At 46.2% G+C, this 23383-nt stretch overlaps 1 protein-coding gene across 1 annotated transcript in view; it reads right to left on the bottom strand.

The window, feature by feature from the left end:
- LOC125282073 (focal adhesion kinase 1-like) overlaps positions 1-18860 on the bottom strand; it is a 72795-nt gene extending 53935 nt beyond the window's left edge. The window contains exon 1 of the mRNA XM_057313018.1: positions 3326-18860. The gene's annotated coding sequence lies outside the window, so the exon portion shown is untranslated. The remainder of the gene's footprint in view (positions 1-3325) is intronic.
- Positions 18861-23383: the final 4523 nt, after the last annotated feature.

Here is a 23383-nt window from a genome sequence, read left to right as displayed (position 1 = left end):
TTCACACAGGTGTCCCTTCCTCTAAGCTCAGTGCACCAAAGGTTTCTGCACTCAGGCAAGCCGTAGTAACCTGTACTCTGAAGAACACAGGTCAGAAGAAACTTTCTGAAAAACCAAAAATGTATAAAGAATGCAAACATGATTATTAAAGTTATCTGGGCAAACAAAAGCTTCTTTACGCTTCAAAATAATTTTCTAGTCAAACACATTCTAATACTAGACAGTGGAGCAGCTCATAGGTCATAGGTCACTGCATCCCATTCATCTGTGTGCCAGCGCATGGTACAGGGTCTGCGGTCCAACCGGTAGTAAGCTACTGATGATGTGAATACATTAGGGAAATGAAGAGGCAATATTACTAATTGCTGAAAAACCGGTATTAGGAACAACAACAACAACAATAAATCGCCCGTTCTACATGCAGAGTACACGGTGAATACCAACTGCTTGCACTTCTTAGATACGCTGGTCAAACTCATCAGGGAATAAGATTAGCTTTTAAATCCCCACAACAGAAATAACTACATCACTGGGAACTGTATTTGCTGAACCTCAGGCTGATTCTTCTCTAACTAGCCATGTACTAAGAACTATGTTCTGTCACATTTGTCAAAGAGTTATGATAATCTCCACTTAACAGATAAGAAAACAGATTTAGAGCTTAAGGAACCTGGTCAACATGCAGGGAATAAGAATCGAATCTGAGGTTCAAAGCAAGACCTATCCAACACCCATCCTCTTAACCACCATTCTGTTCTACACTGTAAATAATATCCATAGAAAATTCCACTGCGCAAAGGCTCATTAAAAATACGAAAGAAACACTATTCTACTCAAATTAATTAATAGGCACAGTTAACATATTCAAGACAAGACAACGCTTCAATTGTACACAAATGAACGAATGGGCTACTAAGGTATACCTAAGGGTCATTCTGTCTACCTGAGAGAGGCACCAAAGGAAGGACCCATGAACCAAATGCGTGCAGTACTTAGCAGGAAATCTCCTGCAAGGCCTGGGAGTGGTAAGTGATCAAGAGACACAGTCGTGCGGGCATCACTGGCCTCGGTGGAACTGGAGATCACTACCTGGACAAATGGAAGCAGTTTGCAAAGCGAAGGGTCCCAGATCTAGGTAAGGAAGACGAAGCACATTCCCTCCTGCCTCTCCTAGAAAGAGCAACTAGGAAGGCTGGAAAGAGTAACTGCAGAAGCTCTCTGACCACTCTGAAAAGTAAACTGGAGCAGGGGGATTAGGAAGCAAGACTGGATTTAAACCACGACCAAAATCAGCAGATTTCAATACAATGGAAAGTCTCCTTGCATGATATCCTAAATGGGGAGGGCACACCCCAAACTTATTCAGCATAGGAAGAACCAGAAAAGCGTCAATTCCCGTGGGAGGAGAAAATCAACACAAGCCAATATCAAGAAGGGAACAAATATGACAATCAGCCCAGAGGGACTTTAAAACAACTACTGTACAAATAATTCCACAAACAAGCATATACACAACATACTCGATATCGCAAATTCTTCTTTTCCTTTTCTCTCTTAAACCCACTGGCTCTGGCCCCCACCACTCCACGAACTTCTCCCTCTAAGACTACCAACGACCTCTGCACTGCTCAATCCAATCATTAGAGCCCAGGGCTCGTCCTTTCGACAACTGACAAGAGCTGATCTCCCACTCATGTTCTCGTGATTTTCTTCTTACCCCACCGATGGCTCCCTCCTTCCAGAGTCGCCCAGGGCTCTGTCCTTTCTCCTCTCAGCTATGCTTACCTCCCAGGCAAGCTCATTCAAATGCTGCTTCTATGCTAACAAAGCTAAAACTTGTCCCTCCGGCTCAGCCCGACTGCCTGGCCTTGCGCTGGACTGACCGCTGTTCACTCTGCACCGCAGCCCCACCGCGGCCTGCTCCTGCGCATCACCGAGACGGCAGAGCTACTTCTCCCAAAACCCCTTCCTGCTACAGCTCAGGGCGGCGGGCAGTGAACGCTAATAAGAGGCAACGTGGGCAAAATGAAGAGAAACATCATTCTCTTCAACTCTGCCAGCCCTCCCAGAGGTAGGGATGGATTCTAATTCCCCGTACGACTAATTGTCGAGAATGGCCCGGGTTTTCCTGACCAAACCCTGGCAGGTGTACTCTCTGCCGGGCCTGCTTGTAGGCTCCTTGGGGAAGTGGAGCATCACCGAAGAGAACTCAGTGAAACGTCCGACACCTCCAAGCCCAGGTGCTGACTGGCCCGCCCCCTCCACAAACCTTCCTACACACAGCCTTCTCCGTTCACGACAACGTCCGCCTTCCAGCTGCTGAGGCGAGAAACAACGGACGTCATCCCTGCCGCCTGTCTTCCTCCCACATTCCCCATCCGGTCTTGTCAGCAAGTAATGTTGGTTCTTCCCACAAAAGAGGCCCAGACGCTGTCCCCTCGCCATCATGCTCACCAACACCATCGTGACCAGAGCCACCATCCCTCACCGAAATGACTACAGCACTCCGGAACAGGCCTCCCCGCTCCCAGCCCTGCCACCCTAGCATACACGCTCACCACCGCAGACCGATTCCAAGCCTAGATCAGACGGCATCGCTTCTCTGCTCCAAACCCTAAATGGTCCCTCATCTTACATGGATGACAACAGAGAGTCAGTGAAGGAACGAGGCGAAGGACTGAGCCAACAGGTGCTCCCCACACTGCTAGGCTGTTTGTTCAAGAGGTCAATGGGACTGAAGAAGGGGCCTCTGAGGGCAGTCAGTGTGGAACTGCTGGTGAGAACACTTTTAAAGATATTAAGAAAACCCTGATTTAATACAACCTGGAGTAGAATCTGCTAAGACACATTATAACTGATGACAGTAAAAATATCTGCAGAGCAGAAAAAGGGTTAGCTGGAAAATTTACAATGATGAAAATATAAGTTGCTTAAAGCATTTAAACTATGGTTATTCAGTCTATCATTCATGAGCAGGAGCTTTGTGGAAAGTATTCGAACCCATCATGTGTTACTGAGCCAGTAGCACCAACGGCAACCTCATGAAAATAGCCTGACTTGTCCTACCACACTGCAGTTCAATGGTTTGTGCAAGGCTCTGTTGTGACTTTTCAACCGCAGAGCCAAGACTGAAATCTATTTGAAAAAGACCCCCCCCTTTACTCATCACTATTACCAAACACTCAATTGCTTCGGAAATTAGCTTTTGCTCCTACATGTTAACATTTCTTCATGAGCTCAGCCTAAATTGACAAGGCACAGCAGCGCTCATATGAGGGACTTCGGGAAGTGACGGCATTTCAGTGGCTGCAAGCATCTTACTCACAAGCAACGTCCGACGCGGCCACACGGCTCCCCCGCCGCCACAAGTTAGAGCAGCGCCTGCTGACTCACTCGGAGGAGCGTGCAACTCCTGACCTCAGGGTGGAGTTCACGCCCCACGCTGGGCATAGCGGCTAATTAAAAATGAAAAAAATTAAAAGTTAAAGAGAGAAGTGGATTTATGTCCCCACACAAACGTGTAGCAGATGTGTTTTGAGCTCAAACTACAGTTCCAGCGGCATTTCTCAAACCTCAATGCAAGTACAATGAAAATTCACGTATCTCAAACCCACTTCACCGAGCAACTGAGGCACTTCCATCAGACCATCCATCGGAGAGAGGAATCTGCGCTGTAATGACGTGCGGAAAGGCAAACATCAAAAAGAATCTAGTGGAATTCTATCGATGTCTGCCAAACGATGAATACACTAAACTGAAATGATATGCTCCCGAACTGGTATCAGTGTGCAAGAGCACCTACGAGTATGCAGACACTGTCAGAGATGACATCTGTAACCTTCCGTGACGATCAGCCCCGAGACTGAACATTTGTCATTGGTTGTGATGATACGGAACACTACCTGTGAGCTCCAATTACAAAACATGTTATCCAACCCTCCCCCGAAAAAAAATTCCATTCTTATTAGACCTGTATTAAAATATATATACATACTCAACTATTATTTGAAATTCTGTCAATAAAAATTTTATAGATATTAGTGTTCTCTCCTGTTATGTAAGTACTTACATAATATCCTTCATTTTGCCTCTTAGTCTGCAAAACCTAAAATATCTACCATCTGCCCCTTCACAAAGAAGCCTGCCGATCCGTTTCAGTCATCTTCCCCAGATCTTCTGACCACAGGTACAGCTAAGGCACATACCACATATCTTTAACTTCTCAGCTGTTTTTTTCTTTTTAACTTAAGTCTGTCATTTTACCTTTATTCCTTATAAATTTTACCTTGTTGATTTTAGCACTTCATTACAACCTGTCGAAGTATTTTCAAATCCTGATTCTAAAAATGAACGGTCTCCCAGCATTAACTCCTGTTCTTTACTCAAATTCTTGATGAAAACATTACGACAGGTGTCAAGTATGACACACTTCTGGAGACATCTTCACTTGGGTGCAGAAATTCTGGTATTTTAGTTTTGTGGCAAATTACACTACATGTGGTTGCAATGTATCTTCTACCTACAAGCAGTAATTTCTTTTCTTTTTTTTTGGAAGATTTTATTTATTTATGTGACAGAGAGAACACAGCAGGCGAGTGGGAGAGGAAGAAGCAGGCTCCCAGCGGAGGAGCCCGATGTGGCACTCGATCCCGGAACGCCGGGATCACACCCTGAGCCGGAGGCAGACGCTTAAGGACTGCGCTACCCAGGCGCCCCAAAAGCAGTAATTTCTTGAACTCCCTAGTAATGACAGGAATAACAATTTACTTTCTAGGCTGTATGCAGGAAAGGATTAAGCTTGCCCCAGGGAAGATTTGGCCATTGCCCAGCTCCTGGGAAGTCACCTCTGAGCCTTTGGAATCCCCTGCCTGATAAGGCGGTCTTTGTTTAGCTGGGGGCCTTCGGCCACACCAGACAGTCCATGCTAACAATTTGATTTCTGGTGGAGCCTTGCGCCACACACGACACCAGTTTGATCTCCAGAGGGATTGGAGACTAAACTCAGCCATGTAGGCAGTGCCTATGGGACAACCCCCAATACATATCCTGGACACCAAGGCTCAGGTGAGCTTCCCTGGTTGGCAGCATCGGTGCTGGGAGAAGTCAGCACACCTGCACTGCGAGAGGACAACTAGAAGCTCATGCTTGGTCTTCCCTGGACTTCGCCCGGTGTGCCTTTCCTTCACTGTTCTGTCCACATCCTTGCCCTGTAATAAACCATAACCATGAGGATAATGGCTTCTCGCAGTTCTCTAAGTCCTTCTAGTGAACCACGGAACCTGCAGGTAGTCTTGGGGGCCTCCCAAACTCTAGGTCCTGATGATTTACAACGTCCTTACAGCAACACTACAGCAGTGTTCTTTCAGCACGAGGAGATGCTAGTTTAAAATGCAGGTGACAGGGGCGCCTGGGTGGCACAGCGGTTAAGCGTCTGCCTTCTGCTCAGGGCGTGATCCCGGCATTATGGGATCAAGCCCCACATCAGGCTCCTCTGCTGGGAGTCTGCTACTTCCTCTCCCACTCCCCCTGCTTGTGTTCCCTCTCTCGCTGGCTGTCTCTGTCTCTGTCGAATAAATAAATAAAATCTTTAAAAAACAAATAAACTAAAATAAAATACAAAATAAATAAAATGCAGGTGACAGGCGTCCACATCAGCAATGATCATCCAACATCTCTGTGGGATAACACCAGGCATTTGCATTAAAAAAAATTTTTTTTTTGAGAAAGAAAAAGCCAGATCACGAGGTGGTGGGGCAGGAAAGGAGACTCCACACTGAGCACAGAGCCTGACACAGGGCTGGATCTTATGACCCTGAGATCATGACCTAAGCCCAAAACAAGAGTAGGACGCTTAACTGACTAAGGCACCAGGCCCCCCTGCCTGCATCTCTCATATACTCTCCTTGGTGATTCTTACATACACTACTTTCAGGACCACTGACGTACCCAAAAGCTTCCTGAGGCAGTGACCGTCTTTTTTTTTTTTTTTAATTTACTTACTTACTTACTCACTTATATAATCTCTACACACAACGTGGGGCTCAAACTCACAACCCCAAGATTAAGAACCACATGCTCCACCCACTGGGCCAGCTAGGCACCCCAGGACTGTCTTCTTTTTAATGAATCCCCATCAGGACAAGATGCTCAAGAGTCAAGAGTGACTCAGGACAATGCTCTAAATCTGGCAGAGAAGTGAGAACAACTGGCATTATTAGTCTTCTAAAACTTAGACTATATACACGTGTGAGATTTGTTTTGTCATTCCTCAAATATCCAAGACAATGTAGAAATAAATGACTGAATGCAAACCACAAGTTACTTGGATACAGTGTGAACAACGGATTCAACGGTGTCCATTTCTCACCCATTTTTCAATTACATCCATTTTTTTCAATCTCCTGACAGTTAATAGGAAACCTGAGTTTTAGAAGCTGTCTTCATACCCTTCTCATCTACTAAAAAGATCACCCATGAGCTAAAGGTCAAGACAGCTGAGAGAATCTTGAGAGTTCTCCTCTGTCAGTATCAAGGAGCCATTTACCCAAGGAGCCTTACCCTGTTATTTCTTCCTCTCTACAGTGGGAGCCCCGGACCAGCTGATCCCTAAATTTAGATCAACCTCTAAAACCCTAGACTACCTAAAACAATAAAAATAAAGGAGGCAAACACCCAGTGGAAAAGTTTAGAATTTCCAATGAAATAGTTGAAAGGGCAGACTCAAAGACGAAAAACAAACATCAACTCTTCACCAACCAAATCATCAACCGTCACCCGACAAAAATTAATTCATATGTAGACAACTTGCATTTAAACTAAGTTACTCCTGCTACCTCTTTTATCAAGTCAATTCCTTAGGACACAACTAATGTATTTTTCCCAAAGCAGAAAGCAAAGCTTTTTTTTGCCATGACACAGCCAAGGAGACGCCAAACTTTTTACCTACACTGGAATCACAATTATCCCCAGCCTGAAATCTTAAGGGTGATATTTTAAACAGCCTAGGGGTTTTCACTTCTAACGTCTACACCATCACTGAATTCCATCATTTCTTAGATCTTTGCCATTCATGACACTTGGCCCTTAATGGAGGTCACAGTCCTGTCAACAGGAAAAGGGAAACTTTCTCAGACATAAACCCATTTCCAAACGCTCCCCTCTAAGCCTCAACTTCTATAGGGCAGCCATATATCACCAAAAACAGCAAATCTCTGCACGGACTGCTATAATCCAGAGTCTGTAATTCCTAAATTACATATAACGCTAATGTCAAACACGAACCAATCCAGTTTAGACTCCAGGACACCACATTCATCTGCCTGGTGCGAACATAAACCACCAGCTGCCCAGTTCCTCCTGCATCTGTTCACGGAAGAGCTAACTGTAACAGGACGAGTTAGGTACTGTCTTACAACTATTAACTATCAACGCACTTCTGAGCGGACAGAAAAACTACACTCCTTTTTGGAACTAACACAGCCAACTAAAAGTGACACTGGTCCATCTCTCATAGCCATGGGACTGTTAAGATATTCCTAATAGTTTATAAACTTTAGCTTCATCTCATGTACAACAGCATGTTGAAACATCCATGCCAACGAGAGTCCCAAACTCTCCTGGCTGGCCTTCTATGTACAAAAACCGGGCCTTGTTTTGTCTCTCGGAGGCCAGGGGAGACATCTGCACTGCTGGCTGGTAGACCTCGGTTGGTACAGTTGGGCTCAGGTGACAGCTTCATGTGCCTGTGTTTTATGTAGCGGTCTGGGATGTATGACACTTACAGTAACAGTCCTGTGATTTGGATGCTTAGCTTTCCCTTACAGCCTCACACCCGGGCAGAGTGTCAGACATCCACAGTCCAATAACAAGGAGTGCCCCCGCCTTGGGCTGGGCTCACTTTTGATAATGGGACGAAAGCCCAAGCATCCTACCCCAGGAAAACAGCTCATGTGCATACACACAATTCTGCGTACCGCTTCTGGGGTTCATGGACCTAGGAGACAGCATTTCCTCCTTAAGCAACAAACAGTCTGATCAGTAAGCACTTAAAAACAAAAAGATCTTCATGGACTTTTCACCAAGGGAGAAATCTGGGAGGCATCCTGGAATTGCTCTGGACACCCCCTCTCTCAGCCCTGGCTCTTCATTTCCCAGGTCAGAGCCTGGAGACTGGCTGAGAAACAGGCTTCAAATCACCCTCTCTCCAGTTCCTCAGTCACGCCCTTAATTAAGGCCTTCTTCACTTGTGTGTACAACGTAATTGTAGAATTAAAAGGACACAGGCTGTTAGATTGGACCATCTGAACTTTGCCCATCACTTTACTAGCTGGGCGACAGACACCGGGCAGCCATTCCCTTAATGACAAAGGCTTGGCTCCTCTCCCTTCTGAAGCGCATGACTGCAACAGCTCCTTGACCGACCCTTGTACTAGTTAACCACCCGCTTGCCATAGGAATCTGCTCCCGTCAGAATCAACCACACGCTGCTCTGATCTTGTCAATAGTATCAACCCTACCTCCTTCTCGACCCAACCCTTTCTGTACTCCTAAACACGAGTAAAAACATCCAGTCTCACAGACCCCAGCCTCTCCCGCCTCTGCACCGTTAGAGCGGGCATGTCCTCCACGAGGCCCTGCCTGCTTCCCACCTTCCACTCTCTTTCTACAGATCCCTGCAGACAGCCAGACCTGCAGAGGTCATGGCATCTGGTCCACAGCCAGTTTCTGTATGGTTCTGGGCTAATCAAGGTTTTTACCCTTTTAAAGGTTGTTTAAAAAAAAAAAAAGGCAGCTATGTGACAGGCCCTATGTGGCCTACAAAGCCTGAAATGTTTACTATCTGACCTTTAACAGAGAAAGTTTGCTGACCTCTGAGCGTGACCGTGACGGGGACATGCCCTCCAGGTCCTCAGAGCACTCTGCTCTGGCACTATCACTGTAGGCATCACACTGCACGCTGACTGCCTCACTCCCCTCCTGTCTGTTACCCCGGGGGCTGACACTACACCAGGCACAAGACAGGTATTTAATACTGTTGACGCCTCAACAACTGGGTCCACGTATACACAGATTTTTTTTGATACATGCCGCATAGTAAATGTAGTTTCTCATAATTTTCTCAACATCCTCTTTTCTCTAACTTACCTTTTTATAATACAGTATATGATACACATACAAAATATGTGCTAACTGCCGATTCTCAACTATGGGGAAGGGTCCGGCGGCCCGCAATGTTCAGGGGTCAACTATCCTGGCACTTTACATGTGTACACCATCCCACATAGTAACTGCACGCAGAGCTTCAAAGATCACAGATACTAGAGTTTATATAGACAGTATCAGAAGTCACGTGACTAAAGGCAACGCACCAGTATTTGTACCTCAACCTCCTGTTTCCTAGTTAAGATGCTCTTTCTACTAAAAAGACCTGCGTCTCTACACAAACTATGATACCTAGACATCTTTGATTACTAATACCTGAGACTTTAGCTAAGGGTAAAATTTAATTTTTGACTCGCTATTTAATTTCGATAATTTTTAAATTACTGCTACTTTTTGTAAATTAAAGAAAAAAGAAAGAAACAGACACCCTAAGGAAGCACTAGGCAGGTATTTGTAAATTAAATATCAGTACTTAGTGGTTTTCTACTCAGTGCACCACAGCCTCCCATGATCCCACCTATACCGGTCTGAGAACCCACACCACCTTAGAGACAGGCTCCATGATACGCCTGTCAAAGAGGCTCAATCCTCTGTCTAGCTGTTCCTGCTCTAGGCGGACTTTGGAAAAAGTCAAGAGTCCGGCCAGCACTGTGTAAGAGAACGCTCCATGACGATGAAAATGTCCCATCTCTGCACTATCCGAGGTGGTAGCCACTAGCCACACCTGCATACTGAGCACCCAAACTGGGGCTAGTGTGACTGTCAAACAGAACTTTTCATTTTATTTAATTTTAATTTAAATAGCCACACATGGCTAGCAACGACTACAGGAGACACAGATCCAAGTCTAGACTCCAAACACTGCAGTGAAATAAAACACACTTTTCCCTGTATCCTTAACTACAGGCTATGTTATCTGGCCCAATAATTCCCCTGAAAAAGACTAAAAAAGATGGACAGAATACTTTAAAATCTTAAAATCAACCAGAAACTGACAAGACAATAAGGAAAGAACAGGCCAAAATTAAAGTGAAATCAGGAACCCAAAGAGATGAACAAGCACAGAAACCACCTCTGCCCTGCAGTCATTTGCCAATTCTGAAAATTTTCAACTTTCATTTTTACAACCATTCAGGGAAAGAGGAGTAAGAATCAAAAGCTGGGTCCCTTAGGGTGTTTAACCAAAAACACTACCTCCAGAAGCAGGGCCCTAAAGGCTACATAGCTCAAGATAAAAGAAACCAGAGGTGAATCACCTCTCCAGTAAAATCACAGCACTGGGCGGTCCAAAATACCTCAAGCCTTAAACCTGCTTTAAACTGGTTGAAGCAAAAAAGAAAAAAAAAAAAAAAAAAAAGCTCTCAGAAGGAGCTATATCTTCATTCTATGCCTCAATAGACTCCTACAAATAATCAGAACTAAGTTAAGAATCCTACAAATAATATCCTACACCATAAATAAAAATGAATCACAGACCTAAATGTAAACCTGAAACTTTTCTAGAGGGGGATGGAGGGAAATAAAGGAGAAAACCTTTGTGACCTAGGATTAGGCAACAACTTCTTAACTACGACACTGAAAAAGCACAGTCCAGGGGTACCTGGGGGACTCAGTCAGTTAAGTGTCTGCCTTGGGCTCAGGTCATGATCTCAGGGTGCTGGGATTGAGTCCCAAAGGCAGCAGGCTCCCTGCTCAGCGGGGAGTCCGCTGCTCCCTCTCCCTCGGCCCCTGCCCCCATCCCGCTCTCTCTCCCTACCTCGAATAAATAAATAAAATCTTTAAAAGAGAGAGAGAATGCAAAAACAAACCATAGCATGAGAGAAAAGCACAGCACACATCTGACAAAGACTTGTATCCAGAATATATAAAGAACCCACCAATAAGAAAAAAAATTTAATAGGCAAAAGATTTGAACACCAAAAGATACACAGGTGGCAAAACCACAAAGAAAAACCATTACACACCTATCGGAATGGCTGAAAAGCTAAAAGACTAACCATACCAAATGTTGCCCCAACGATCCAGCGTGACTGGAACTCTCACACAAAGCTGGGAGGAATGTGAAATGGTTCAGCCATTCCAGGACAGAGTTTGACACTTTCTCAAAAAGCCAACATAGGCCTACCACAGGATCCAGCCATTACAGTGCTAGACCCAACCATTTCCAGGAAAAACAAAAGCCGATGGTCACATGAAGACTTGAGCAAAATTATTCAAAGGCTTTATTTGTAATAACTCAAAACAAGAAACGACTCTCCACACACTGATCACGTTCGACGTCATCCCAAGCAACAGCAGGAAGAAATTCCTTGCAAGTCAGCAAGGGATTCTAAAACAGATACAGATCTGCAAAGGGTCAAGGAGGGCCAAGGTATGCTTAAAAAGGAACCAAGTGGGAAGAGTTCCACAATAAGACCTGTTATAAAACTAAAATAATTGAAGCAACTTAAACTGGGCAGTACCAGTGGAATTCAAGAAAGTCCAAAACAGATGCACATACACACGGACCTTTCATTTCCAAGAAAAGGGGCACTGCAGAGCGCTGGGGGAAAGATGCCCTTTTCAATGAACGGTGTTCGGACAACTAGCATGTCCACAGGTTAATGAAGCTGGATTCCTTCTTCAGATTATGCACCAAAACCAATTCTGAGAGAATTACAAAGTTAAAGGTTAAAAGCAAAAGTATAAAAGCATTTAGAGAATAAATGAGGAACTAGTTCATGACCTCAGGGCAGGGAAAGACACAAAAAGCTTACAAAGGAAAAGACTGACAAATGGCACTAATTAAACTTAAGAACTTCTATTCTTAAAAAAAAAAAAAAACACACAAAAACCACTGAGTCAGTGAAACTGCATATGACAAAGTGGGAAGAGACAGCAGCAAAATACATAACCAACAAAGAATGTGTGTTCTGAATATATATAGTCTACAAATCAATTTAAAAATAACCTAACAGAAAAATATGGGCACTTCGAAAAACAGTGCATCCGAATGGCCAGTAAATGTATAAAAAGATGTGCAACCTCACTGTAACCAGGAAAAGGCTATTTAAAACCACAAGGCAGCAACACAGCAGAAACCACCAGAAGGGGCGGGGCGGGGCGACTGACACAAGACCAGAGCAGGGCTGAAGCAGTCATTAGAGAGAAGACTGGGGGGCGGCTGGAGCCTCCCAGCACAGCGGGGAGCAACAGGAGACTCCCTCACTGAGAGGTGCTCCAGGCCAAGCGCTCTGATGTACATTTAGTGGGGTCACAGTCTATAACTGACTATAAACTAGAACTTTAACTTCACTTGACCAATGTAAGGAGAAAGAAACTGTTTCAGATCACTTTTTCCCACCAGCTCATTCCTTTTATTTTCTCCATCACAGGGCTACACCACTGACTCAGTCTGATGGGGGCCAGAAGAGGTACGTGGAAACATCCTTTGTACTTCGCGTCCACATTATGGTAACCTAAGTCCACCCGTCTGTCCCTAATTCTCTTCTCTACCTTAGTAACAACTTCATGTACTTCAAGGTCACAAGGCCCCCTCAGCAGGAGCACAGACTCTTCTTCAATCATTAAACCAATGACTGAGGGCCAACCCACTATAGGAGGAGGAGGAAGCTGTGAAGGACCCACAGATACGTACAGGATAATACAGAGTCCCTGTCCCTGAGCTCACAATATTCTATTTGCCTTCAGGTGTGTCCAACTCTGCATAAGACATAGCAGAAAGTAAGCATATCACCAATTCCAACTTTGAACACTAACTTTTATCTAGCTCTGATCTTAGGGAAAAAATAAAGGACAAAGGCAAAACAATACATATTAAATTTAGATATGACTTTAATGCTAGGCATAGAATCAATTCACACAATACCGTTTTAGTAGTCACCCCAAGACTTGGAAATCATCCTGACTCTAGTATAAGCAAGCCAATCTCTCAACACCAAAACAAAACCACCAGGGAACACGTGCCTTGAGCACCCACATATACACACTTTCCTGCTATCTGCCAAAAACCACAAGTCCAGGGGCCATACAAATTGCTATTTCAATGCAAAACCATTTATTTAAAATCCAAACCAAGATTCAAAAGAATTTAATGACCTCAGCATAAAACATTCAAAATCCCTAAACAAAATTAGTTGTGAGGTCTTCCCAAGACTCTAGAAAACCTGAAAAACATACTGAAAAAGAGTCCTGAAGTGAAGGCAATCTCACTAGCAAATCTAAGTGGTCAGAAGCCAAACACATGCCTCTGCCATTTACGACTGATTTTTTGCCTGCTACGACTTGCATTTCTCTTAAAACACTCTCAAGTAGTGGTTGACAGACATTAGCATGCAACAAAAGCTCCTGGACAGCATGTTCAAACAGACTGCGGGCCCCACCCCCCGAGTCTGATTCAGGAGGTCAGAGGTGGGGCACGAGCACAGGCATTTCTAACCCGGCCAAGTGATGGTGATGCAGTTGTACTTTGAGAACCACTGCAAACAACCAGTTTACTGGTTTACTGTGGTGTGCGCACGCACGTGTTTCCCTTCGCAATAAGCAAGACCAAGGGGAACTTGCTGAGGAAGAACAAACTGTTTTTTTTACCCAAATACTGACTTTTCTTGCCTGAGTGAAGGTAAGTGACCTGTTGCTCAAAACGTTTACTCTGAACAACAACGTAAAAGACTCTCTAAGCAGATCATCGGAAGGCCGGTGTGTCATGGAACTGGCATTACAGTGTTAGGAAGATGGATTTTTTTTTAAGATTTTATTTATTTATTTGACAGAGAGAGACAGCCAGCGAGAGAGGTAACACAAGCAGGGGAAGTGGGAGAGGAAGAAGCAGGCTGCCAGCGGAGCAGGGAGCCCGATGTGGGGCTCGATCCCAGGACCTTGGGATCATGCCCTGAGCCGAAGGCAGATGCTTCACAACTGAGCCACCCAGGCGCCCCTGGGAAGATGCATTTTTAAAAATGGTTTCAGGGCATAATGTAAAACCCTTGTAAAGTACATGATGAATCCAACTGATTAGTAAAAGATACATTAGAGCTTCTAGACCAGTCATCAAGGATCTTTTATAAATCCCAACTTCCTAGGTCTTCAGAATATAGAATGAGTCCTAACGAACACATGACCAATTCCTACAAAATTAATTTCTAGAAAAAAACATTTGAAAACCATAAAGGGACAGAGAAATGCGTTTTTCCCGCAGCTCAAGTTTCATGATATTTATAATCTAAAATAAAGCAGACAAAGATAGAAACAGATAATCCAAGTTCTCCCTGGTATCAAGTCCTACCTGGTTTGTAAGTAAGGTTCTTTACCAAGGCAAACAAAAAACAGTGGACTGCTGACTGATGCAGGAACAGTTCTCCAACAACGAATGAGCCTGGGTTCTTTCATTCAATAAATATTGTGTCAGACACTGGGGATGCCATAGTGTGTAAAACAAAGTTTCTGCCCTCGTGTTGCTTAAATTCTATAAAAAGACACACAATGCACTACAAATATGGAATGTATAAAACCACGTCAGCTCTTTCTTCAGTCCATCAAAGACAAACACATGGTGCTTTGGTCACAAGTAGACCCAACAAGCACCTACCGTTCACAGCACAATCCAAAGCACCAGATGGCAGGACTTTTAAGATAGAAAATGGAGGCAGAAAGGAGATCCTAGGCACAGACAGCCCATAGATACAACTTTTTAGGTTCTTCTGAGCCTTGGTTTTGGTCCACTGGCCCTAAATAAAGGAGGACAGAGTACGTCAAGTCTTAAAAGCACGATGGAAAATTCTAAATCGGCGAGAACGAGCACATTCACTTCAGAAACATTTATAGAGCAGCAATGTGTTAGAGATTATAAATTCTAGGATTTACTACAAGGGGATGAAACCTGCATGAGAAATTTACAATTTACTTTTCCCTCACATTACACCTTGCTTCCCACAAAACTATATTCATAAACACTGACACCCCCCCCAAAAAAAGTCACCAATGAAAAAACTCTGTAACAATGTAGAGGTTACTAAAGCACAACCTTGAACAAATAAGCGTCAATCACTGCACTATGCATTATATATTTGTATTTAACTGATTTTAAATTAACTTAAAACAAACAATTTTGGTATGTTCATTAAAATGTTTACCTACACCATGTTGGCCAGATCACAGCTTCATGATATGAAAGCGTCAGATTCAAACAGAAAATATAATTATTTCAACTCTCCCAGACACGGTACTTACACCTGCATGCTACTCACTCCCCCTTCGGAAGGCTGGGTTCAGATCTGTGAGACTACTGCTGCTCTAGTCCTGTCTGGTCCTAGAAGCTGCACAGAGAGTTCAGCAGGCCCAGCCAACAAGGACCTACCCCTTGTGGGCCAAGAGGCCCACGGCAAGCTCCTCGAACTCCAAACTTCCAGTGTCTCCTCTGCAAAAATGAGGATAGCAATAGCACATTCAATGGTTCTCAGGAGGAATAAAGGAGAAAAAGCATGAAAGCAATCACCTCAGGTCTGGCACGTGTCATCTCCCAGATTTAATTCATCGGTAAAAAGGTAGTGACACCTACCAACAACACACAATACCCCACACGTAGCAGTAACATTACATCTCCTCCCCTATCAGTGGATAACATTCACATGTATGACTTTGGTCATTTTTCTTGTTCTGAAAAATGAGTTTACAGTAAATGCCAATGTATATCAATAAGATCTAGGCAGAATTTGTTTCGTTCAATACAAAGCTTGCAAGGAAAGACCTTCATGTCCTGACAAATAAGTAAACTCTGTGACGATGCTACTTGTTCCCTTTTCGGAGGCTTTCAACTGCTAAAAAGTGGCAATAGTGCCACCCAGCCAAAAACATCTATTTCATACTTTCCTCTAAAAACCACTTCATTAGTGTTTATGCAAATCAGACCATAATTAACGGCATTTGCTAAAAATCTCACCTATCCTGAAAGTTGAATTACATATGCCTATCTGAATTTTATTTCCATGATAGAGCCTAGCAAAAAAAAACAATACAACTGTTACAGACAGGAAGAGAGGGGGGTTCTTCTGGCACTTTATAATCAGAAACACATTTATGTAGTTCTGAATGGTAAGATTTGGCACCATTCCTAGAAATTAATGCCACAAAGTGGCATTTCATTTCTCCTACACTAGGTTGCCTTTTGGTAGTCATGAAATGGAAGAGAGAAAAAAAAAAAACCTTGCACAAATATTAGCAGAGAGAAAAAGCCATCAACGGTTTAAATAATCCACTACGAAACATGGTTTTCAGAAGAGACATAAAAAAACAACTACTTAAGGCAGCTGGCTGAGGCACTGAAACACAGGTACACCCAAACAGGAGCTGGAACCGCGCTCATCCTCTTCCACCGAGGATCCTTCTAAGGACAGAGATGCGACTTCAGATTTGAATGCTTACTGCACTCACAAACTTCCTGGAATTTACTACTATTCACTCAAATAAGGTCATTTACTTTGCCCAAGTTTTTAGAATTTGCATTTTAAATAATTTCTATAGGCATCAGTAAAAATTCCCAAAGACCCCCACAGCAATATTTTGCTAATTATTTAAGGGATTTTAGTAAGGACATACAGTAACGAAATAAGTTCTTAAGCTCGAGCTTTAAGACAAAATAAACTACTACAGAAACTAAACTTTACTGGTTTACAAGCCAAAAAAAACCCCTCATTTCACAAACGATAGAATTTTTAATTATATTGAAATTTAAAACAAGATTTTAGCCGAAAACTGTCTAAACTGAAAATGTTTACTTTCAAAAGTTAAAGACTTACATATTAAGACTTTGACTCTCATCTTTCCTGTGTTACCCTTGAGACAAGTATTTTCTCAAAATTAAGACACTTAAAAATACAGGAAAAAAGGTTTCCATAAAATCTTTAGAGATAGAGAAGTAGCAACTCAAAACTAACATCCAAAAAAGAAGAGTCATGTTCAAAATGACTCTTTACTACACGATAGAACATATACAGTACACAGAAGACACTATAATTTTTCCTGCGGGAACTAATCAGCATTTTTTTAAGGGGATAGCTTTAACAATACAATTGTTATTTAGACAATTTCTCAAACTTCCCAGCGAGAAAAGTTATGTGACTTGCTGAAGAACCCAATTTTAAGAATTGGGATGTCAAGTTCTCTAATTTCCAACAATGGGCATGGAGTGCTAGAGAAACGATGTTAGTGAGAAATGTTCTAATGATCTGCACTGTGGCTCCTAACTTCTGGTTTCACCGGACACTTCCACCCCATCGCACTCATGGAGCTTCACTCCTAATCACGACTCACCTTCAGCGGACCGCCGGCCTGAAAAGAGGCTGAAGTCCTCTCTCCTGTAGGGCTCTGCCCCAGGACTCTTGGCCCCAAACCTTAAACACTAAGTTCTGGATTCAATGTCTTTATTTATCCAAGGACTTGCTTCTTGATGCATCATAACCTCTGAACAATGCGTAGGTCCTTTTATTCAGTGTATATACTCAAGTCTTAGGTTGATTGTGGGATCCTTTAAAAGACAGCAATGGGTTTTAAACAATCTTTCCCCAGTTTTCATTATTAAATCAGAGTATATGATAATCACCGGAAAGATATTACTTAAAGAATGTGTAACATGGGATCTTGCTGCTTCGACAACATTTAGCACACAAATGTATTCAAGACACGAGTGGTAGGCTCATTCAGTGTTTCACCTCCAAGGACAGCCACAAAGAGAAAACAATGTACTCATAAAGACACCGGAACGCAAACTTTCTTCAGAAGTTTCATGTGTTTAAATATTGCAGGATGTTAAAAATTATCTCCAAAGCACAATGGCATGAAAAAATCACCTACATTGGATCTCAACAAAAATAAGGTGAATGCTAATTTGCAATGTATCTTTCCATCACTTCATCCACCTTTCAGGTTTTCAAGAGATGAGACAACTGACAAGAGTTCACACATTTCCAAGAGAAGACTGCTTCCATTATGAGTTTTACAAATAAAATATTAAGAGTGAGGCTCTGGTATTTCATTTCAAATAGTAATGGCCTATTTTTCCAACCACGAAAATGTTGACATTCTACCTAAGAATCCCAGCGTTGGTCGTCTTATGTACAGATCCCCAAATCCTTACACCGCCTTCAGCTTGAATGTATTTCAACCAGTTCCCATAATTACTACATTACTATTATCTTAGTCTCACTGCCAAAAACCCAGCTGCAGGCTAACCATGCAAGAATGAGACACTGTTGAAATGACTAAAAAAATTTTTTTACCCTTACTGCATTAAGCTAAATCCTGCAATTAAATAAAACCAAGTAACACACACACCCCTCCTCCTCCTCCTGAGAAAAGAAAGGAAAGGAGAGAGAAAGAAACAACAAGTCCTTCTTCCACCTAAGCCAGAAGCAGAGCTGGGGGCTGGGTTGGGAAGAGGTAAACTTGGAGGCACAATGAATCAACGAGGTCTCCAGGCCTTTCGCCCCAAAAACCACAGGGCCACAGCAAGTTGAGCGCCAGCTGCGGGGAAAGAGCTGGCCCGGATCCGGGTTCGAGGCTCGCCCTTCCCTGCCGCAGGGCCAGTGAGTCCCCATATCGGGTCAGGGCTCTTCTCCCCCCTCCAGGTCCCCAAGGATTTCCCTCTTCCTCCTCCTTTCTCTCTCCCCCCTTTTGTCTTTGAGGCAATTGGCCAGCTCCCAAGGAGGCCGGCTGGCCTCCCCAAGCCCCCGGCCTCCCTGTGCGCTCCGGCCTCCAGCCCCTCCGTCTCTCCGAGACCCCCGAATCCACCAACTTCCCCATCTTTCACGAACCCCCCCAGGCCTTCTCATGTCCCCCAAACCTCCCCGTTTACCCGAGCCCCCGGCCTCCCCTCGTCCCCTGGCCTGCCGGAGCACGCCGACCTCCCCACAAGTCCGTCCTCCACCCATAGCCGTTCTCCCAGAACACGCCCCCTCGTCCCCCTTCCCTGGCCTCTCCTGTCCCCCCGGCGGCCTCCCCACATCCCCGTCCTCCCGGAAACCCCCAGTCCGTCCCACATCTCCCGACCCGCCCGCGCCCCGATCCTCCCCAGAGTGCCGCCCTCCCCGGGCCCCTCCCTCGTCCTCCCCACTTCTCCGGCCTCCCCACATCCTCAGCCTCCCAAGCGGCGCGCGGGAGGGGTCCGTCTCCGCCTCATCCGCGGCGCGGACCGGCTGGTTAGCCCCGCTCGGCCCTCCGCCCGCGGGCCGCGGCCCTGCCAACCCCCAGCACCAGGAGCCGGCCCACCCGCCCGCTTCCCGGCCCCCGCCCCCTCCCCGCACTCACATGTACCGCGCGGGGCGCCGGGAGGCGAGGGCAGACCACTGCGAGGCGGCGCCGCGAACCGACGGGCGGCGCTCCCTCCAACGCCTCACGCCGCGGGCGCACAGCGCTCCCGGCGGCGGCGGCGGCGGTCCCGGCGGCGGCGGCGGTCGCGGCGGCGGCGGAGGCGGCGGCGGCGCCGGCTGCGGCGGCTGCAGTAGCAGCAGCAGCAGCGGCGGGCTTGCGCCCTCTGGCCGTGCTGCGTAGGCGAGGGCCGCGCATGCGCGGCGACCGGCTGAGGAGCGCTTCACCGCCCCGGCGCGCGCCCGGCCGCGTCCCCGCGCCGAGCTTCCGCCCCCCCCACCCCCCCTCCGGAGGACCGGGCATGCGCCCGGTGGCCCGCGCATGCCCTGCACAACACGGGGCTCCGGTCCCGAGACCGCGCCGGACAGTCGCGCGGGGCATTCAGGACGGCAATGGACTGAGCGAGCCTGTGGTGGCCGGGTCTGGGGAAGCCTCGGCGGAGGCCGGGAGGCGCGGCCCGCCGAGCTGAGGTCCCGGAGGTCCCACTGGCGGCACTCTGGGCCGGCGGGGCTGGACCGACCTCGGGGAAGCCCTCCCACCCGCTGCCCTGCCCCCCACAGCCCGGACGCGGCCCCTTTGCAGGGCCTCCCTAGCCCGCCGCCCTGCAGCCCAGCCCCAGGGCCGGAACCCGCAGGGTCGCGCCCCCCAGTGGGCCGGGGCCTGGCCCGAGTCCTCGCGCGTGTCTTCGCCAGGCTTCCTGCCCACCCCGAGGAGTTAGGTGTCCCGGGACCCTCTGCACACAGGAGAGTGAGGCTCACATCAGGGATGTGTTCCGTGGCATCACAGCTAATGCTGGGCTGTACTTAGATTGAATCCTGAAAGACGGCCTGAAAGAGGCTGTGGGAGGTGGCTGGAGGTAGACAGATGTGGGGCCTGCGTGCTGGTCCCTGGGCTGCAGAAAGAAGAGGAGGACCCCCGGGATCTGGGAGTCACCAGGCCTAGGGCAGCTGAGCAGACCCAGGACACCAAGTGGAAGGGGCAAAAATGCACTCGTCCAGGGGCTTCTTCAGGCATCCTTAGGAACCTGGCGTTTGTTCTTTAGGCCGCAGGCAGCCTGAGGAGGGTTTCAAGCAGGAAGTAATATCTGATTTGTGTTCTTAAAAAAAAAAAATGGATAGGAAGGGGCAGGGCTACTTTCATCTTTATGGCGTCACTTTGATCCTCACCACAAGCCAGGAGGGTCCTGGGATGGATCCATGCATTGGTCTCCCTACTCAGAGGGGAGTCTGCTTCTCCCTCTCCCTCTGCCCCTCCCCCTGCTCTCTCTCTCAAATGAATAAATAAAATCTTTAAAAGAACAAAGGTAATAAATATCCCAAACTCATCATTTCCTGATGGCTTTACTACATACTGCCATCATCTACGCTCTCGTCTGTTGTATCTTTACAGCAGAAATCCACGGAAATGACGTGACGAGCCGCTGACATCTCTTCCTGACTGTTCAGTAAGGGCAGGCTGGGAGCTTGAAATCAGCCACGGTGGGAATATGCACCCCATGGAGACTGGCACACGCCACAAATCAGCACCCCCCCCCCCCGCGGGAGCCTGTTATATTTACCAGCATTGCACGGTCTATGTGCTGCATGGTGAGATGACATACAGTCTGGAAACAATGAGACAGGGACATTTAAAACAAAGCTTCATTTTAGTCCAACGAAATGAAATGCGTTCTGAGCACCTGCGAATTCCGTGCCCACCTCTCGCTTCCTCCGCCGTTGACTCTCCGTGACGACAGCTGTGATTTGTGAGCACCTGGTAGATGCCAGGCGTATGAAGTTGTATTCTCTTATTATCACTTTCCGGTTCAGTGTGAATATTGTCCCATTTCATGAATGAGAAAACGGAGGCACAGAAGGGTTAAGACACTGCCCAGGATCAAACCTTTTGCACCCTGCCTCAGGGCCTCTTGTCTGGCTCCGTGTGTACCGTCCCCCTTTCTTGCCCGAAGCAATCCAGAATCTGCGACTATGTCATTGGACATGTCGTTACTTTAAGTTCCAATTGATCTTCATATCCACTTGTTCTGCGTTTTCTGAAATGTCATTTATTCTTTGGCTTGAGCGATTTTCCTTTCCATCTTCTCCACTCTCTGCGATTGCATTTAATGGCAACGTTGATAAAGCCCTTTTCTTTAGGGTGATCTTGCCAAAGCGAGGGGTACTTTATAACCTTCAGCAGATAATTAATGCGTGTGACAACCCACAGACATTGCACACACTTCAGCAGGACGATTGGGAGGAGTTCACAAGCACCTGAGCTGGAAATAAATTACAGGGGAAAGGCCTGCACCCCCTCCCCCGGGAACCCACACTCCGAGGCTGGCACCTCCTCCTTCCCGCAGCATCCTTGTTAACAGTGTCGGCAGCCAGCATGGTCACCGTAAGGGGGAAACCGAGGCAAGGAAGTGCCTCACCCAGGGCATCAGCAAATCAGCACCAGAGGTGTGTGGGACACAGGAGTTCTGGGCAGAACCCAGCCAAGAACGGGGATTACCTCATGCTAAATCCAGTGTTTGTTGAACGACTGAATGAAGGTCCCTATGTACTCCTTTCTCCCCGTGAATATGTACAGCGTGTTACCTTTGACCCTCTGACTGTGGTTAAAGTGAAGAGAAAGAAAAGAAAAGAGAAGAGAAGAGAAGAGAAGAGAAGAGAAGAGAAAAGAAAAGAGAAAAGAAAAGAAAGAGAGGTTTTTCTTTGTGATGAGAACTCTCAGAACTTGCTCTTCTCACACCTCTCAAATACACCATAGAGCAGTAATGAACTGTAGTCCTGGGGTGTACTGTAAATCCCTATTCCTTATTGATCTGAAACTGGAATTTGTACCTTTTCACCATTCACTCAATTCCCGCACCCCCTCCGCCCTCTGCTTCTGGTTACTTCAATCTGATCTCTTTTTCTGAGTTAGTCTTCCCCCTTTTCTCTTCTTTGTCTCAGATTCCACAGAGAAGGGAAAAATAGCTCTCTGTCTCTCTCTCTAGACAGGATCAATCCCTCTCTCTCTCTATGCTTCTCTACAGAAAGTCTTTGCCCTGTCTCCCTTATTTCACTTGGCATCATGCTTTCAAAGTCCGGTACTGTTAGCACACTTAGCGGGATATCCTTTTCTTCTGGCTGATTCCTATGCTATTCTCTAGGTACCACTTCTTTCCCTACTCAGCACTAAAGGGCACTGATGTTTTCCGTGTCCTGGCTATTGAAAATAATGCTTCTTGAACATGGAGGTGCAGGTAGTTCTCTTTTTAATTTTTGGAGGGACGTCCACAGTGTTCTGCATAGTGACAGTACCAATGTGCATTACCACCAGTGGTGCCCAAGGATTCCCTTTGCTCCACATCCTCACCAGCATTTGTTATCTCTCGACTTTTGGAGGGTCGCTCTTCCCGCCAATGTGATGTGATGTCTCATGATGCTCTTGGTTGCATTTTTCTGTGGGTTAGTCATGTTGAGGAGCGTTCACTGTGTCTGGGGCCCAGGGACACGTCTGCATTAGACCTTTAGTTCCTCGTTTAGACACACAGGGGTGGGTGCAGAAGCACTCTTCTGGCTGAGGTGCGGGTGCTGGAATCGTAAAGAGGACACCATGGGAGTGGACAGAAAAGGAGGAAAGGGAGGGTTCTGAGGTCCTTTACTCTGCCCAGGGAGCCAAGAGATCCTGCTCCTTTGCTCTGTGACTCTGCAAAGGCACTGCGTTGAGGACCCCCGAGAAAAGGCATGGCTTTTTTTGCTGGTGTGCCTGCGTGGGGCTGTGCCACCAGAGCTGGAGAGCTGGATGCAGGGCGCTTCCTTGTCCATGGTACCTGGTGAGTTCTGCTGGAGGAACTGGAGCAGGAAGAGTCAGGCAGAGGCCATTGTGGTTGTCG

Source organism: Ursus arctos, unplaced genomic scaffold (genome assembly GCF_023065955.2).
Source record: "Ursus arctos isolate Adak ecotype North America unplaced genomic scaffold, UrsArc2.0 scaffold_16, whole genome shotgun sequence".
NCBI classification, from domain to species: domain Eukaryota; kingdom Metazoa; phylum Chordata; class Mammalia; order Carnivora; family Ursidae; genus Ursus; species Ursus arctos.
Note: the sequence above shows the minus strand (reverse complement) of the source record. Positions and strands in the feature narration are given on the sequence as shown.